General features: G+C 32.4%; 1 protein-coding gene across 1 annotated transcript in view; it reads left to right on the top strand.

Annotated features, from left to right (window-relative positions):
- Positions 1 to 9,780: 9,780 nt before the first annotated feature.
- LOC142226524 (protein phosphatase 1 regulatory subunit 14B) overlaps positions 9,781 to 16,647 on the top strand; it is a 138,656-nt gene continuing 131,789 nt past the window's right edge. The window contains exons 1-2 of the mRNA XM_075296584.1: positions 9,781 to 9,930; positions 10,485 to 10,583. The gene's annotated coding sequence lies outside the window, so the exon portion shown is untranslated. The remainder of the gene's footprint in view (positions 9,931 to 10,484; positions 10,584 to 16,647) is intronic.

The following is a 16,647-nucleotide window of genomic DNA, read 5'->3' on the forward strand; positions in this document are numbered from 1 at the left end:
TAGACAAGTCAATCGTTTGTTGGCAAGATGCTTTGAGCAGAGTTTCATGCTTTGCATTCAATCGACTCGTGTTTGTTGTTATCGTTGTTTACAGCTCTTCTCACATTTAAATAGCAGAGTTATGTAAATATGTATATGCGGTTATATTTCGGTTTGTTTTTATGGAATTTGTACATATCTGTCAGACACACTTGGAGATAGCCCAAGAACAGAGGGTTAGAGCGTGTATTTCAAATAACTGAACATTTGCAAGCTTGTTTGGGTACGGATGTTATATGAGGAAAGAATGAACGCCTTTATGATTTTACCATTAGAGTATTGTTGTTATTATAGCTTCTGGTCCCTACTATTATTGTTGCTTTTGCTGTTGTCATGGTTATTTCTTGTTTGTTTCTACTATGTGTTCGCATGCAGCAAAACCACCATAGAATGCATATTTCCCCGACATACTAGCTAGAACAGTGGTCTATGACAGTCATCCATGACATTACCACCTAAGGCCGAGGCACGCTACACTGTGAAGTTGAACTTTTTTTTTACGTATACATAAAATAATCGAGAGTCCTCTACCACGGTTGCCACACATACCAAAAATAATCAAAATTTTATTTCTATAGAAATTTTTGTCAAACTTTTATTTCTATAGAAACTTTTGTCAAATATTTATTTCTATAGAAAATTTCGTCAAAATTTTATTTCTATTTTCTATAATTTTGTCAAAATTCTATTTTTATAGAAAATTTTGTCAAAATTTTATTTGTATAAGAAAATTTTGTCAACATTTTATTTCTATAGAAAATTTTGTCAAAATTTTATTTCTATAGAAAATTTTGTCAAAATTTTATTTCTATATTAAAATTTTGTCAAAATTTTATTTCTATTGAAAATTTTGTCATACTTTTATTTCTATAGAAAATTTTGTCAAAATTTATTTCTATAGAAAATTTCGTCAAAATTTTATTTCTATTTTCTATAATTTTGTCAAAATTTTATTTTTATAGAAAACTTTGTCAAAATTTTATTTCTATAGAACATTTTGTCAAAATTTTATTACTACAGAAAATTTTGTCAACATTTTATTTCTATAGAAAATTTTTTCAAAATTTTATTTCTTTAGAAAATTTTGTCAAAATGTTATTTCTATAGAAAATTTTGTAAAAATTTTATTTCTATAGAAAATTTCGTCAAAATTTTATTTCTATTTATAATTTTGTCCAAATTCTATTTTTATAGAAAATTTTGTCAAAGTTTTATTTGTATAAGAAAATTTTGTCAGCATTTTATTTCTATAGAAAAATTTTTCAAAATTTTATTTCTATAAAAAAATTTTGTCAAAATTTTATTTCTATAGAGAATTTTTTCAATATTTTATTTCAATAGAAAATTTTGTCAAAAATTTATCGAATATTTCTATTCGATAGAAACTTCTGTCAAATTTTTATTTCTATAGAAAATTTTCTATATAAACAAATAAGTCAAAATTTTATTTCTATAGACAATTTTGTCAAAATTTAGTTCTATAGAAAATTTTGTAAAAATTTTATTTCTATTTTCTATAATTTTGTCAAAATTCTATTTTTATAGAAAATTTTGTCAAAATTTTATTTCTATAGAAAATTTTGTCAAAATTTTTTTTCTTTAGAAAATTTTGTCAAAATTTTATTTCTATAGAAAATGTAGTCAAAATTTTATTTCTATAGAAAATTTTATCAAAATTTTTATTTCTATAGAAAATTTTGTCAAAATTTTATTTATATAGAAAATTTTGTCAAAATTTTATTTCTATAGAATTTTTTTTCAAAATTTTATTTCTATAAATAATTTTGTCAACATTTTATTTCTATAGAAAATTTTGTCAAAATTTTATTTCTATAGAAAATTTTGTCAAAATATTATTTCTATACAAAATTTTGCCGAAATTTTATTTTTATAGAAAATGTAGTCAAATTTTTAATTCTATAGAAAATTTTGTCAAAATTTTTATTTCTATAGAACATTTTGTCAAAATTTTATTTGTATAGAAAATTTTGTCAAAATTTTATCTCTATAGAAAATTTTGTCATACTTTTATTTCTATAGAAAATTTTGTCAAAATTTCAATTCTATAGAAAATTTTGTCAAAATTTTTATTTCTATAGAAAATTTTGTCATACTTTTATTTCTATAGAAAATTGTGTCAAAATTTTATCTCTATAGAAAATTTTTTTCATACTTTTATTTCTATAGAAAATTTTGTAAAAATTTTATTTCTATAGAAAATTTTGTCAAAATTTTATTTCTATAGAAAATTTTGTCAAAATTTTATTTCTATAGAAAATTTTGTCAAAATTTTATTTCTATAGAAAATTTTGTCAAAATTTTATCTCTATAGAAAATTTTGTCAAAATTTGATTTCTATAGAAAATTTTGTCAAAATTTTATTTCTATAGAAAATTTTGTCAAAAATTTTATTTCTATAAATAATTTTGTCAACATTTTATTTCTATAGAAAATTTTGTCAAAATTTTATTTCTATAGAAAATTTTGTCAAAATATTATTTCTATAGAAAATTTTGCCGAAATTTTATTTTTATAGAAAATGTAGTCAAAATTTTAATTCTATAGAAAATTTTGTCAAATTTTTATTTCTATAGAAAATTTTATTTTCATAGAAAATTTTGTCAAAATTTTATCTCTATAGAAAATTTTGTCATACTTTTATTTCTATAGAAAATTTTGTCAAAATTTTATTTCTATAGAAAATTTTGTCAAAATTTTATTTCTTTAGAAAATTTTGTCAAAATTTTATTTCTATAGAAAATTTTGTCAAAATTTTATTTCTATAGAAAATTTTGTCAAAATTTTATTTCTATAGAAAATTTTGTCAAAATTTTATTTCTATAGAAAATTTTGTAAAATTTTTATCTCTATAGAAAATTTTGTCATACTTTTATTTCTATAGAAAATTTAGTCAAAATTTTATTACTATAGAAAATTTTGCCGAAATTTTATTTTTATAGAAAATGTAATCAAAATTTTAATTCTATAGAAAATGTTGTCAAAATTTTGTCAAAATATTATTTCTAAAATTTTGCCGAAATTTTATTTTTATAGAAAATGTAGTCAAAATTTTAATTCTATAGAAAATTTTGTCAAAATTTTTATTTCTATAGAAAATTTTATTTTCGTAGAAAATTTTGTCAAAATTTTATCTCTATAGAAAATTTTGTCATACTTTTATTTCTATAGAAAATTTTGTCAAAATTTTATTTCTATAGAAAATTTTGTCAAAATTTTATTTCTTTAGAAAATTTTGTCAAAATTTTATTTCTATAGAAAATTTTGTAAAATTTTTATCTCTATAGAAAATTTTGTCATACTTTTATTTCTATAGAAAATTTAGTCAAAATTTTATTACTATAGAAAATTTTGCCGAAATTTTATTTTTATAGAAAATGTAATCAAAATTTTAATTCTATAGAAAATGTTGTCAAAATTTTATTTATATAGAAAATCTATTGCAAAATCAACCCAAATTCTATCGATCTACCAACAGCAAGAAATCTAGCATTATTTATAGACAAATATCGATTTTTTTGTTGGTGAACTACCTTTAATTTTAAGAAATTTATTTATTTTATTTTATATTTATTCCACACCTAAATGAACAAAACCACTGTGCATTTTCCCAGTCTATTAGTATGTTAGTATATTTGCGTGCAGGCTTTTTGTCGGCTCTCGTTGCTGTTTGTTCGGTGAGTTTTAGTTAAAACGCGACTACTCAAACCATTTTAACAAAGAACCAGCCTCTGGGCCATTCCAAAACAATGCTGAGAAGGTTGAATGGGACCAACAACAAAACCAGGAGAAAGAGAACAAATGTCACTACATAGATAAATCCCCATATAAAAATTCAAATGAAAATTTAAAGCTGAAGGTTGAATTAGAATTGAAGGGGTTTAAACATTCATTCCGTGAATTTTCTTCGAATTTAAGATTTTTCCATAGAGATAATATGGAATGGACATCAGAGGGACTGGGTTGGTAGCATTACAGGAAGCTATTGAAGTGAAAACATCTTCATCTGTATGAAGGTTTTGCAATATAACCGAAGTGTCAAGGCTTTCTTATTTAAATCGCATTTGGTAAAGCTTCTTAGATAATGTCAGATGTGGAGAAAATAATGAATGAACTTCTAGAATTGGGAGTCCTTTTGTGTCGATGAGGAGCAGCAGAGGATAGTGCATGTAGGGCGTGTTCTGAAGATGTTGAGTCCTTCGAACACTACCTTAGGTTCACTACCCTGCCTTTATTATGCAAAGAGTTACCCATATCGAAGAAAAAGCGATTCGGAACCTGGCCAAACTGAAAAAAATAGAGATACATGATTCCTGAACTCAAAAAAGTTTACTTGGATTAGGCTTGCCAGAGGGCCGGGATTCGCCTGGATTGTCCGGGAATTTCTTCTACAGGAAGTGTTCCGAATCTTTCACAAAATTTGCCAAAAATCCCGGAATTTCAATTACTCAGGTATATGTTTTAATTTTTTTTTCATTTCTTCGAAAAGAAAACGATTTGAAATTAAATCGCTTTCAAAAATATTTCTGGTTTTGGATTTTCATACTTTTTTAAATGTACATTTGTCTATTAGAACCATTTCATTCAATCTCATCACTATGAGAAACAATCAAATCACTGTCTTTCGAATCATCAGCTGTCACTTGAGCAGTAACTGTAAAAAAAATACAATTTTATTTCAAATTCACGTTTTTCTGCGAAATGAATTTTTACAAATTATAAGTCAAGTCTATACTCCTGCCAACATTTCAAGATTCGATTTTATCCCTATCACTACCATAGACTCTTTAGTGACACTATAACAATCCCCAACTCTGATAGGAAATATACCAAAATCATGTCCACGGCGATATCCAAATTCTCAGTATCGAAAGGCACTACAAAACAAGCAGCGATTGTCATCTCAGACCTTAAGTTTGTTTGCCAAAACCGAAAGGAATATGCCAGTAAATATGGGTTTAGGTTTCCGTTAAAAAAAAAATTCCCAAAAATGTTTACGTTTGATATAAAATCATGACAGCCATCTTGGGAGAAAGTTTCAGAGGCTCCAACATATTTTGAAATTTCAAAGTCTGCGGTTTTTTACGGTGCAACGTCCCGGTTTTGGGCAATCATTATCTGGCAACCCTAACTTGGATCCACAATTTTTAGTATTGATTTCCAGCCAATGCTGCGTCTTCTTTAAAATAATGACATTTTTAGCGACCTAGCTGGCTTTCAATCTAGGATCAATAAAAAAAAATTTAAATAGGTTAGAGATCTCATTTATGGAAATTCCAGTTTAATAAAAAACAAATTTGTAACGGATGTTCAAAGTAAACAAGTATATATGGTCGTAAGTTCGGCCAGGCCGAGTCTTGTGTACCCTCCACCATGGATAGCGTAGAAACTTCTACGAAAGACTGTCATCCAGAATCGAATTACTTGGGTTGTGGTATCTTAAATCGTTTTCTAAATTGTGATTTAGTCTATACGTGGTATATATTAGACAAAAAAGGTATGTGTAGGTAAATCTACAAATAATTACGAATCGATATGGACTTTTGCACGGTACGTAGGGAGCCAGAATTGAAATATGGGGGTAGCTTTTATGGGGGCTATATACAATTATGAACTTGATATCGACCAATTTTTGTGCGATTGGGGATCGATTTATCTGAGGACCGATATGGACCTAGTTAAGCATTGTTGTTAACGGCCATATATTAGCACAATGTACCAAGAGGCTCCAAAACCAAATCTCGTGATCGGTTTATATGGGGGCTATATATAATTATGGACTGATATGGACCACTTTTGACATGGTTGTTAAATATCATATACGAGTACTACCACCACGTACCAAATTTCAACCAGATCGGATGAATTTTGCTTCTCCAAAAGGCACCGGAGGTCAAATCTGGGGATCGGTTAATATGGGGGTTATATATAATTATGGCCTGATATGAACCAATTCCTGCATGGTTGTTGGATACCATATACTAACATCACGTACCAAATTTGAACCGAATCAGATGAATTTTGCTCTTCCAAGGGGCTCCGGAGGTCAAATCTGGGGATCGGTTTATATGGGGGCTATATATAATTATGGACCGATTTCGACCAATTTTTGCATGGGTGTTTGAGGCCATATATTAACACCACGTACCAAATATTAACAGAATCAGATGAATTTTGGTCTTCCAAGGGGCTCCGGAGGTCAAATCTGGTGATCGGTTTATATGGGGGTTATATATAATTATGGACCGATATCGACCAATTTTTGCATGGGAGTTTGAGGCCATATATTAACACCATGTACCGAATTTCAACTGAATCAGATGATTTTTGGTCTTCCAAGAGGCTCCGGATGTTAAATCTGGTGATCGGTTTATATGGTGGCTATATATAATTATGGACCGATGTGGACCAATTTTTGCATGGTTGTTAGAGACCATATACTAACACCATGTACCAAATTTCAGCCGGATAGGATGAAATTTGAGGGATTACCACATTTTGATGTCATTGGTTTAGAAAAGGGTGGACTTGCCAAAGAGGTGTCACAGTCTGTCGACTAATAGGGCCTAACCCTAACCATTGGGGCCTAAAGTTGGGAGCCCAGTGGATGACGTTGAATTTCTTTGTATGGTAACTTGTTTTATCACCACACTTGAAATTCGCAATAACTAAAGGGTGGTTAAATTGTAAGGGCCGATATTGAATGTGAACCACACCTAAACGCCAAGTTTTTTTCCGAATTTTATTTGACATTTCTCTATTTCAGACTTACTCAATTTGAACCATGGAGAGATACACAATCCAACAATGTGTTAAATGGTTCCAAGAAATGGCAACAATGGATGATCAATTTTCGAAGAAAATCATCTTCAGTGATGAGGCATATTTTCACCTCAGTGGATTCGTCAATAAACAGAATTGCCGCATTTGGGCGAATGAGAATCCAAGAGTGATTGTCGAAAAACCAATGCACCCACAAAGAGTGACTGTTTGGTGCGGTTTATGGGCTGGCGGCATCATCGGGCCGTATTTTTTCCAAAATGAGGCCGGTCAGGCAGTTACTGTGAATGGTGTTCGCTATCGTGAGATGATAACGAACTTTTTATGGCCCGAATTGGAAGATATGGATGTGGACGATATGTGGTTTCAGCAAGACGGTGCCACTTGCCACACAGCTAACGAAACAATGGCTCTTTTGCGCAACAAATTCAATGGCCGTGTTATCACACGTAATGGCGATGTCAATTTGCCGCCAAGATCATGTGATTTGACACCGTTGGACTTTTTTCTTTGGGGTTATTTGAAAGAAAAGGTGTACGTCGATAAGCCAGCAACAATTCAAGAGCTAAAGGATGAGATAATTCGACACATTAACGGCATAGAACCTCCATTATGCCTCAGCGTCATCGAAAATTTGGACCATCGGATGAAGTTGTGCCACCGAGGTCGCGGCGCCCATTTGGCCGATATTTTGTTCCATACATAATTGAGTAATACCAATATATCAGATTAAAATAAAATTTCAATAAGTTCCTAAATAGTTTGTGTTTTATTCAAAATCAACATCGGCCCTTGAAATTTTAACCACCCTTTACCTATTACGCCGGTACTAAATTGAAGGTTATGTATAGTGGCAGCTCGATATTTCAGGCGCACTTAGATTATTCAGTCCATTGTGATACCACAGTGGTGAACTTCTCTCTTATCACTGAGTGCAACCCGATTATATGTTAAGCTCCTTTTTATAGCCTAGTTCAAACGACGTTCCACATTGAAACACTCAGAAATGTAACCAACATTACTGAGGTGGGATAATCCACCGCTGATTGGTCGAAACTGGGTTTGAACCCATAACCCTGTGTATACAAGGCGGGCATGCTAATCATTGGCTCCCTACTTGAGTAAAATGAAGGAATCCGATTTAGAAACCAAGTCCGTTTAACTTGACGTTTAATGTATAATGATGATAGAAACCCGTTCCTTGGGAAACAGTCGCAGTATATCGACTCGTCTACAGGTCGACTCATAGGGCCTAACCCTTGGTAATTTCCCAAATTATTATCTTCAGTATGAAACCGCCCGTTGGGGCGTAAAGTTCGGAGCCCAGTGGATGACGTTGAATTTCTTTGTATGGTAACTTGTTTCATCACCACACTTGATTCGCAATAACTACCCATTACGCCGGTACTAAATTTAGGTTAGGTTAGGTTATGTGGCCCGATGTATCAGGCTCACTTAGACTATTCAGTCCATTGTGATACCACAGTGGTGAACTTCTCTCTTATCACTGAGTGCTGCCCGATTCCATGTTAAGCTCAATGACAAGGGACCTCCTTTTTATAGCCGAGTCCGAACGGCGTTCCACATTCCAGTGAAACCACTTAGAGAAGCTTTGAAATCCTCAGAAATGTCACCAGCATTACTGAGGTGGGATAATCCACCGCTGAAAAACTTTTGGTGTTCGGTCGAAGCAGGAATCGAACCCACGACCTTGTGTATGCAAGGCGGGCATGTTAACCATTGCACCACGGTGGCTCCCCGGTACTAAATTTAAAGAATCCGATTTAGGAAACACGCCCGTTCAGATTGACGTTTAATGAGAGTAGAAACCCGTTCCTTGGGAAACCCAGTCGCAGGCCGTTGACCCGGCAACAGGTCGACTAATAGGCCTTAATTCTTGGCTATTGCCCAAGTAATTATCTTCAATAGGAACCCGTCCCTTGGAAAACCCTAATATTGGCAGCCCAGTGAATGACGTTGAATTTCCTTCTATGGTAGCTTGTTTTACAACTACTCTTGAAATTCGTAATACGTACCTATTACGCCTGCATTAAATTGTTGGAATCCGATTTCGAAAACGCGCCTGTTCAGCTTGACGGTAGAGTGCACATATAATGACGAAGTGGTCGAAAACTGTAAAAATATGCCAATCATCATCATCATCGCATTGAAAACAAGACACTTTGCATGGGAATGTTGCTTTCGACCACACAATATGCATTTTTTAGTTTTTCATATAGTTGGCTCCATATGATTTGTGGTAGTTCTCCCTAGTGTTCCTGTTTGAAAGTGTCCACAAACTTCATGGAGAAGATATCATTCATTTAAATAGCTTGCAGTTGATATATAAATAACTCTGTTATTCCACATATAACATTAATGGGAATGTTGCTTTTGACCACACAATATGCATTTTTTAGTTTTTCCTATAGTTGGCTCCATATGATTTGTGGTAGTTCTCTCTAGTGTTCCTGTTCATAGAGAAGATATCATTCATTTAAATAGCTTGCAATTGATATATAAATAACTCTGTTATTCCACATTTAACATTAATGCCCCATAGTCTCTGTTATGTACCCAGAGAGAAATATATACCAATAAATTTAACACTATTATTCTTACAACATATTCTCATCAGAGAATTAACAGAACAAACTTAACATTGGAGCATACGTTTACTCACTCTCCCTCTCTCTAGTACATCAACTTCTATTCTCAATAAAAAATGTATACAATTAATACTTTACAGTCAGGTATAATAATTCATGTAAATGGAGCCCCCATAGCCCAAGTGAGATGTTAACAAAACTAAAAAAATTAATGATTGACGTTAACGTTAACAGAAACACAAAGCATTTTTTCTTGTTTGGAATGAGAAAAAGAAAAGCAGAGCTCTGCCACTATACAGATAGATGTAAACACCATGCGCGCATACACACAGCAAAAAAAAAAACAAAAACGCCGAACAGAATATTATGCTGGTTAAACAGGAATCTTTAGGCAAGAGCAGAAAACCAAGCGACAGTCTGTTTATGGTGCTCAACGAAGATTGTTGAAAACATTGTTCATTCAATCAACGAACGGAATATTGCGGTACGCTGACCATTAGTTTTTTTTCTTTCATTCAATCATTTGTATTCTTCTAAAGTTATATACAACAACAACAACAAATATATGTAAAAAGTGGAAAATTGTGGAAATAAATCTAAACAAAAAGAAACTTACAGATTCGTGTATAGATAGAAAAAATTGTTTTTTTTTTTCTTTCTTCCATATAAGAAGTGTGGAAATTAAATGAAATTTTACCATCTCAATTGTAAAGATACCCAACCAAACGAAACTTACTCACTGAAACGTCTGTGTGTTTACAAATTTTCTATTGAATCTAAATCGAGAGAAGTCGTCGACTGCATTTTGTATATGGTCTAGAGAATATAATTAAAATATCTTTTAATAATAATAATAAAAATAAAAAGTAGTTAAAACGATTGCATGAATTTTATGAAATTCATGAAAATATTTATGTGTATATGTGGATAATTGTGCAAAAATTAATGGTGCTTTCAATCAATAATAATTTATAATAATAATAAAAAATTATAACTACACAAAAAGAAATTAATAAATTTTTTAATACCCAACAAAAGGTGCAGCCAAAGGATTTCTAAAATTTCTGGATATATTTATGCTCTGAGTTTGGAGATCTTATTATCATTTACGATAGCATCACAAGGTGTTGAAAAAAGGTAAATGTTTTTTTTTTGAAACATATTAATTATTGGTAACTAGGCATACATTTGGTTTTTCGATTTTAATTAAACATAACATAATGTTGTAGATTTTTTTGTGATATAAAAATGTTAGCTTTATATTTCTGAATCTACACTGAAAAAATATTTACGTGATATTAAAGATTACACATCCTAAATTTTAGGATGTGCAGTTTACAAAATATTAAGGACAAATTTCTTACAAATAATGAAATTTTCATTACAATAAAGTTTGTAAACATTTTTTTTCATTAAATTTAGGACACAAATTTGCGTCCCTCCGCTAAAGTCGCATGTCTTTGAACTAAGGCAAATTTTCTTTAAAGTAAAGAACCCATTTTTGATTTAAAGAAATTGTTCTTAAGTTAACTGAAATATTGAAACTTTAGATTTAAGATAAAAACGCATGAAATATAGGCTAAGACGGGAGCCACCGTTGTGCAATGGTAGCAGGCCCGCCTTGAATACACAAGGTCGTGGGCTCGATTCCTGCTTCGACCGAACACCAAAAAGTTTTTTAGCGGTGGATTATCGCACCTCAGTAATGCTGGTGACACTTCTGAGTGTTTCAAAGCTTCTCTAATTGGTTTCACTGCAATGTGGAACGCCGTTCGGACTCGGCTATAAAAAGCAGGCCCCTTGTCATTGAGCTTAACATGGAATCGGGCAGCGCTCAGTGATAAGAGAGAAGTTCACCACTGTGGTAACACAATGGACTGAATAGGCTATGTGAGCCTGATACATCGGGCTGCCACCTAACCTAATCATATCCGTTACCTACACAGAAAAAAATTTCACGAACATTTTTCCAATTAAAGTCTTAATTGAGTTTTAAAAAATTTTCAATAAAAAATTTAATTGATTTAACAAATTTTTTAATTGAAACAAAAATCAATCACAAAAATTAATAAAATCAATTAATATTTTTTTAATTGATAATATCATTTCTGTGGTTGAAAACATTTCAATTAAAAATTGATTGGATCAATTAAATTCGTGATTTAAGAAAAAAAATATTTTTTGTGTGTACTGTAACATTGTAGTTCATTACAAAAAACCCGAATGTATCCCTAATGAACCCTTCACTCCAAAAAAGTTTACTTCAGAGATTTTCACCTTCCCTTAAAGCTTTAAAGACATTTTTTAGCTACCTATTTGGCTTTAAATCTACGATCAATAAAATTAAAATTAGGATAAAGATCTCATTTATCGATTTTTTTCTTTTTGCTCGGTATATTAATGTGCTGCCCGATTCCATGTTAAGCTCAATGACAAGGGGCCTCCTTTTTATAGCCGAGTCCGAACGGCGTTCCACATTGCAGTGAAACCAATTAGAGAAGCTTTGAAACACTCAGAAATGTCACCATCATTACTGAGGTGCGATAATCCACCGCTGAAAAATTTGTTGGTGTTCGGTCGAAGCAGGAATCGAGCCCACGACCTTGTGTATTCAAGGCGGGCTTTTGATACCACAGTGGTGAACTTCTCTCTTATCACTGAGTGCTGCCCGATTCCATGCTAAACTTAATGACAAGGGGCCTCCTTTTTATAGCCGAGTCCGAACGGCGTTCCACATTGCAGTGAAACCAATTAGAGAAGCTTTGAAACCCTCAGAAATGTCATCAGCATTACTGAGGTGGGATAATCCACCGCTGAAAAACTTGTTGGTGTTCGGTCGAAGCAGGAATCTAACCCACGACCTTGTGTATGCAAGGCGGGCATGCTAACCATTGCACCACGGTGGCTCCCACACCGTTTTGGTGTTCGGTGGAAGCAGGAATCGAACCCACTACCTTGTGTATGCAAGGCGGGCATGCTAACTATTGCACCACTGTGGCTCCCCAGCAAAAACAGCGTCGCTAAAAAAGTAATGAAAATGTCCTTTTTGGATCCGGAAGTGGTGCAAAATTGACGCAGAAGCGATGAATTTAACATGGGCTTGTCATAGGACAGAAGTCCTCCATTTCAACAGCCGTTGCACTGAATTTGCATCACTATTTAGGTGTGATCCGAATTCAATGTTTTGGATGTAAATTAAAAAATTCTGTGATATTTTGTCAAATAAATAATTTTTATAATTTTTTTATAATTTTTAATGGATTCTAACGCTTCTCGGAAACGTTTGACTTCAAATATTTTAAAAAAATTCACAATTTTTATAACCTCCACCATAGGATGGGGGTATATTAACTTTGTCATTCCGTTTGTAACACATCGAAATATTGCTCTAAGACCCCCTAAATATATATATTCTGGGTCGTGGTGAAATTCTGAGTCGATCTGAGCATGTCCGTCCGTCTGTTGAAATCACGCTAACTTCCGAACGAAACAAGCTATCGACTTGAAACTTGGCACAAGTAGTTGTTATTGATGTAGGTCGGATGGTATTGAAAATGGGCCATATCGGTCCACTTTTACGTATAGCCCCCATACAAACGGACCCCCAAATTTGGCTTGCAGACCCCCTAAGAGAAGCAAATTTCATCCGATCCGGCTGAAATTTGGTACATGGTGTTAGTATATGGTCTCTAACAACCATGCAAAAATTGGTCCATATCGGTCTATAATTACATATAGCCCCCATATAAACTGATCCCCCGATTTGGCTTGCGGAGCCTCTAAGAGAAACAAATTTCATCCGATCCGGCTGAAATTTGGTACATGGTGTTGGTATATGTTCTCTAATGACCATGCAAAAATTGGTCCACATCGGCCCGTAATTATATATAGCCCCCATATAAACCGATCCCCAGATTTGACCTCCGGAGCCTCTTAGAGGAGCAAAATTCATCCGATCCGGTTGAAATTTGGTACGTGGTGTTAGTATATGGTCTCTAACAACCATGCAAGAATTGGTCCATATCGGTCCATAATTATATATAACGCCCATATAAATCGATCCCCAGATTTGTCCTCCGGAGCCTCTTGGAGGAGCAAAATTCATCCGATCTGGTTGAAATTTGCAACGTGGTGTTAGTTTAAGGCCGCTAATAACCATGCCAAAATTGGTCCGTATCGGTCTATAGTTATATATAGCCGATCCCCAATCACATAAAAATTGGTCCATATCGGTTCATAATCATGGTTGCCACTGGAGCCAAAAATAATCTACCAAAATTTTATTTTTATAGAAAACATTGTCAAAATGTTATTTCTATAGAAAATTTTGCCAAAATTTTATTCTATTGAAAATTTTTTCCAAATTTTATTTCTATAGAAAATGTCAAAATTTTATTTTGTCAAAATCTTATTTCTATAGAAACTTTAGACTTAATTATATACGTATTTAATCGGCCCTTTTAGTTTAATATATACCACGTATGGACTATGTGGTATATATTACGGTGTTAGGAAGTTTTAAGATACCTTGCCATCGGCAAGTGTTACCGCAACCCAAGTAATTCGATTGTGGATGATAGTCTTCAGTAGAAGTTTCTACGCAATCCATGGTGGAGGGTACATAAGGTTCGGCCCGGCCGAACTTACGGCCGTATATACTTGTTCAGATTGGATTTAGCATTTTTTTTCGACAACATTTAAATAATTTGTACCATTTTATCACTTCTTATTCCGATTTTTAACCTATTTGAAACAAAGAAAGTTGAAATTACCCATTAAAAATATGAAAAAAGTATGTTATAAAAAATTGAATTAAAAGAACTTCCTGGGTAGTTAAAATAAAGAACATCATTGGGAGTGCATCTTCTGGAAGTGCTTTTAAAGTTGTACCTTTGGAAGAATTTCCAAATTTTTTTGCTGGGTAGTTAGTACTATAGAAAATTAAAGTACACCAACTTTGAGTAAGATCGGTTGATAAAGAAGAGGTTTATTGCCAAATTTGGGAATATCAGGCGATACATATATATGGGCGCTATATCTAAATTTGATCCGATTCTTTCCAAATTCAATAGCATTCTTCCTCGGGCCCAACAAACACCCTGTACTAAATTTCATCGAAATCGGTTAATAATTGCGACCGGAATCCTGTGAACAACAAATACAAATATGGACAGACGGACGGACACCAAGCGCTAGATCGACTCAGGAGGTGATTCTGAGTAGATCGGTATATATTTTATGGGGTCTAAAATCCATATTTCTGGTAGGCACATTTTTGGCAGATCGAAGTTATTATACCCTGATCACTATGTGGTTTAGGGTACAAAAACTCGATGATGCAACCTGGACACGTCAGAAAGAGAGTTGTGCAAGGTTTGTCACAACCATGTTATTTTCTAGGAAATTGTGTATCTCCTTTCGGCAACTATGTATTCCTTTGTCGTTGGCTAATTTTAATGAAATTTTCGTTTGTGTGTATCAAAAAAATCTCATTTTAATTTTTTGATCAAATTTTAATGGTTGTTATGGGAAAAAAATTTATTGTCATATAAAATAAAAAAATTAAGACAGACATCGCTTGATCGTCTAAGAATTTCATGCTAATTAAATTTCTATCCTATGGAGTAGGGTATAGAAAAGAAAGAACGGGCAGTTCCATGACATTTTTACGACTATTTGCACCCAAGTCTAAATGCCACACAATGTAAAACAGTATTTATAGGAAAGTGATCAAGGGTTTAAAATATTTGTACATTTTTTTTGGGAATTTTTTAATGACAAGGGCTTAACATTAACATCGTTTTCGGAATTTATTGAAGGATGAACAGATGACCGCCATTACTACCGATTACAATAAAATCTGGTTCGGGTATCTATGAACAAATAAACTATTTTATGTTATTTTATATTCAGTCCCCATAAATTTTAAATCTAATCTATTTAATATTATCTTTAAGCTAATGCTGTAAAACTCATACAATTTATTCCGAAAAAGTGACCCCTCCCACCTTATAATAGTAATGACCACAGGCCAATTGGTCTTGCCAGTGACTGTGTGTGGTTATTCACTAAGTGCTTGATTTTGTTAACAAGGGCCCTTGCAGCATGTCTTCCGTAACTGAATGTATCTGTCCGTCCATCCATCCGGCATTTCTTCAATCCCAAAGTCAGTCATTATATCTCATTTGATGTTTCCCCTCACCTATGCGTATGTTGGGTATAGCACTTAATGGTCGTTCGGTCGGTTTATTTTTTCTTTCTGTGGGTTTTTTGAAAATGCACTACTTATCAATGATGCATATTTAAAAACCAATAAAACGAAACGCAGACAATTTAACAATAACAACATTATTAAAAAATATATAATTTTTCTTTTAAGCTTTTCGTTGATAGTGGTAAAGATTTTGATAATCTTGGTTATTTAAAAGCGACTTAAATATTTAAATTTTTAATGGAAATTATCTTTGTGTCGACTGATTAAACAAAGAAAGTAAACATGCTAATTAACAGTGAACCGTGGGATGATTAAAGTGGGAAGGAGCTGTGTAATAAATACGATGTGATGAAATCAATATTGCATGCCGTGAAGGAAATATAGTTTATATAGTCCCCTATAGATAGATAGATAGATCGATTTGATTGAAATGTATGTTATAGAGAACACAATTTTATTTCTCAGTTCGGCCGATGTGTATTGCAAGCAACTTCAGGTTGCTTTCATTTCTAAACCGCACATTTATTTCAGTGAGAATTCATTTTATTGTTTACAAGCTTATCAAGTATTTCGATTTATTGGATTCTGAAATAATGTTAGGTTAGGTATTGTAACCGTCTGATATTTTAGGCTCACTTGGACTATTCAGTCCTTTAATGATATTCCCACTTCTTAGTGAGAGCTGCCCAATTCTACACAGAAAAAAATTTCACGAAAATTTTTCCAAATAAAATCATAATTTATTTTTAAAAAATATTCTATAAAAAATTAATTAATTCAAAAAATTTTTTAATTGAAACGAAAATTAATAGTGTCAATTAATTTATTGATTGGATCAATTAATTTTTTAATTGACTTTCAATTAATTTTTTAATTAATACTAACATTTCTGTGATTGAAGAAATTTCAATTAAAATCATTTGGTGAATTCCCTCTTATTACTGAGAGCTGCCCGATTCTATACAAAAAAAAAAAATTCACGAAAAT

This window comes from Haematobia irritans, chromosome 2, assembly GCF_050003625.1.
Source record: "Haematobia irritans isolate KBUSLIRL chromosome 2, ASM5000362v1, whole genome shotgun sequence".
In the NCBI taxonomy this organism is placed as follows: Eukaryota; Metazoa; Arthropoda; class Insecta; order Diptera; family Muscidae; genus Haematobia; species Haematobia irritans.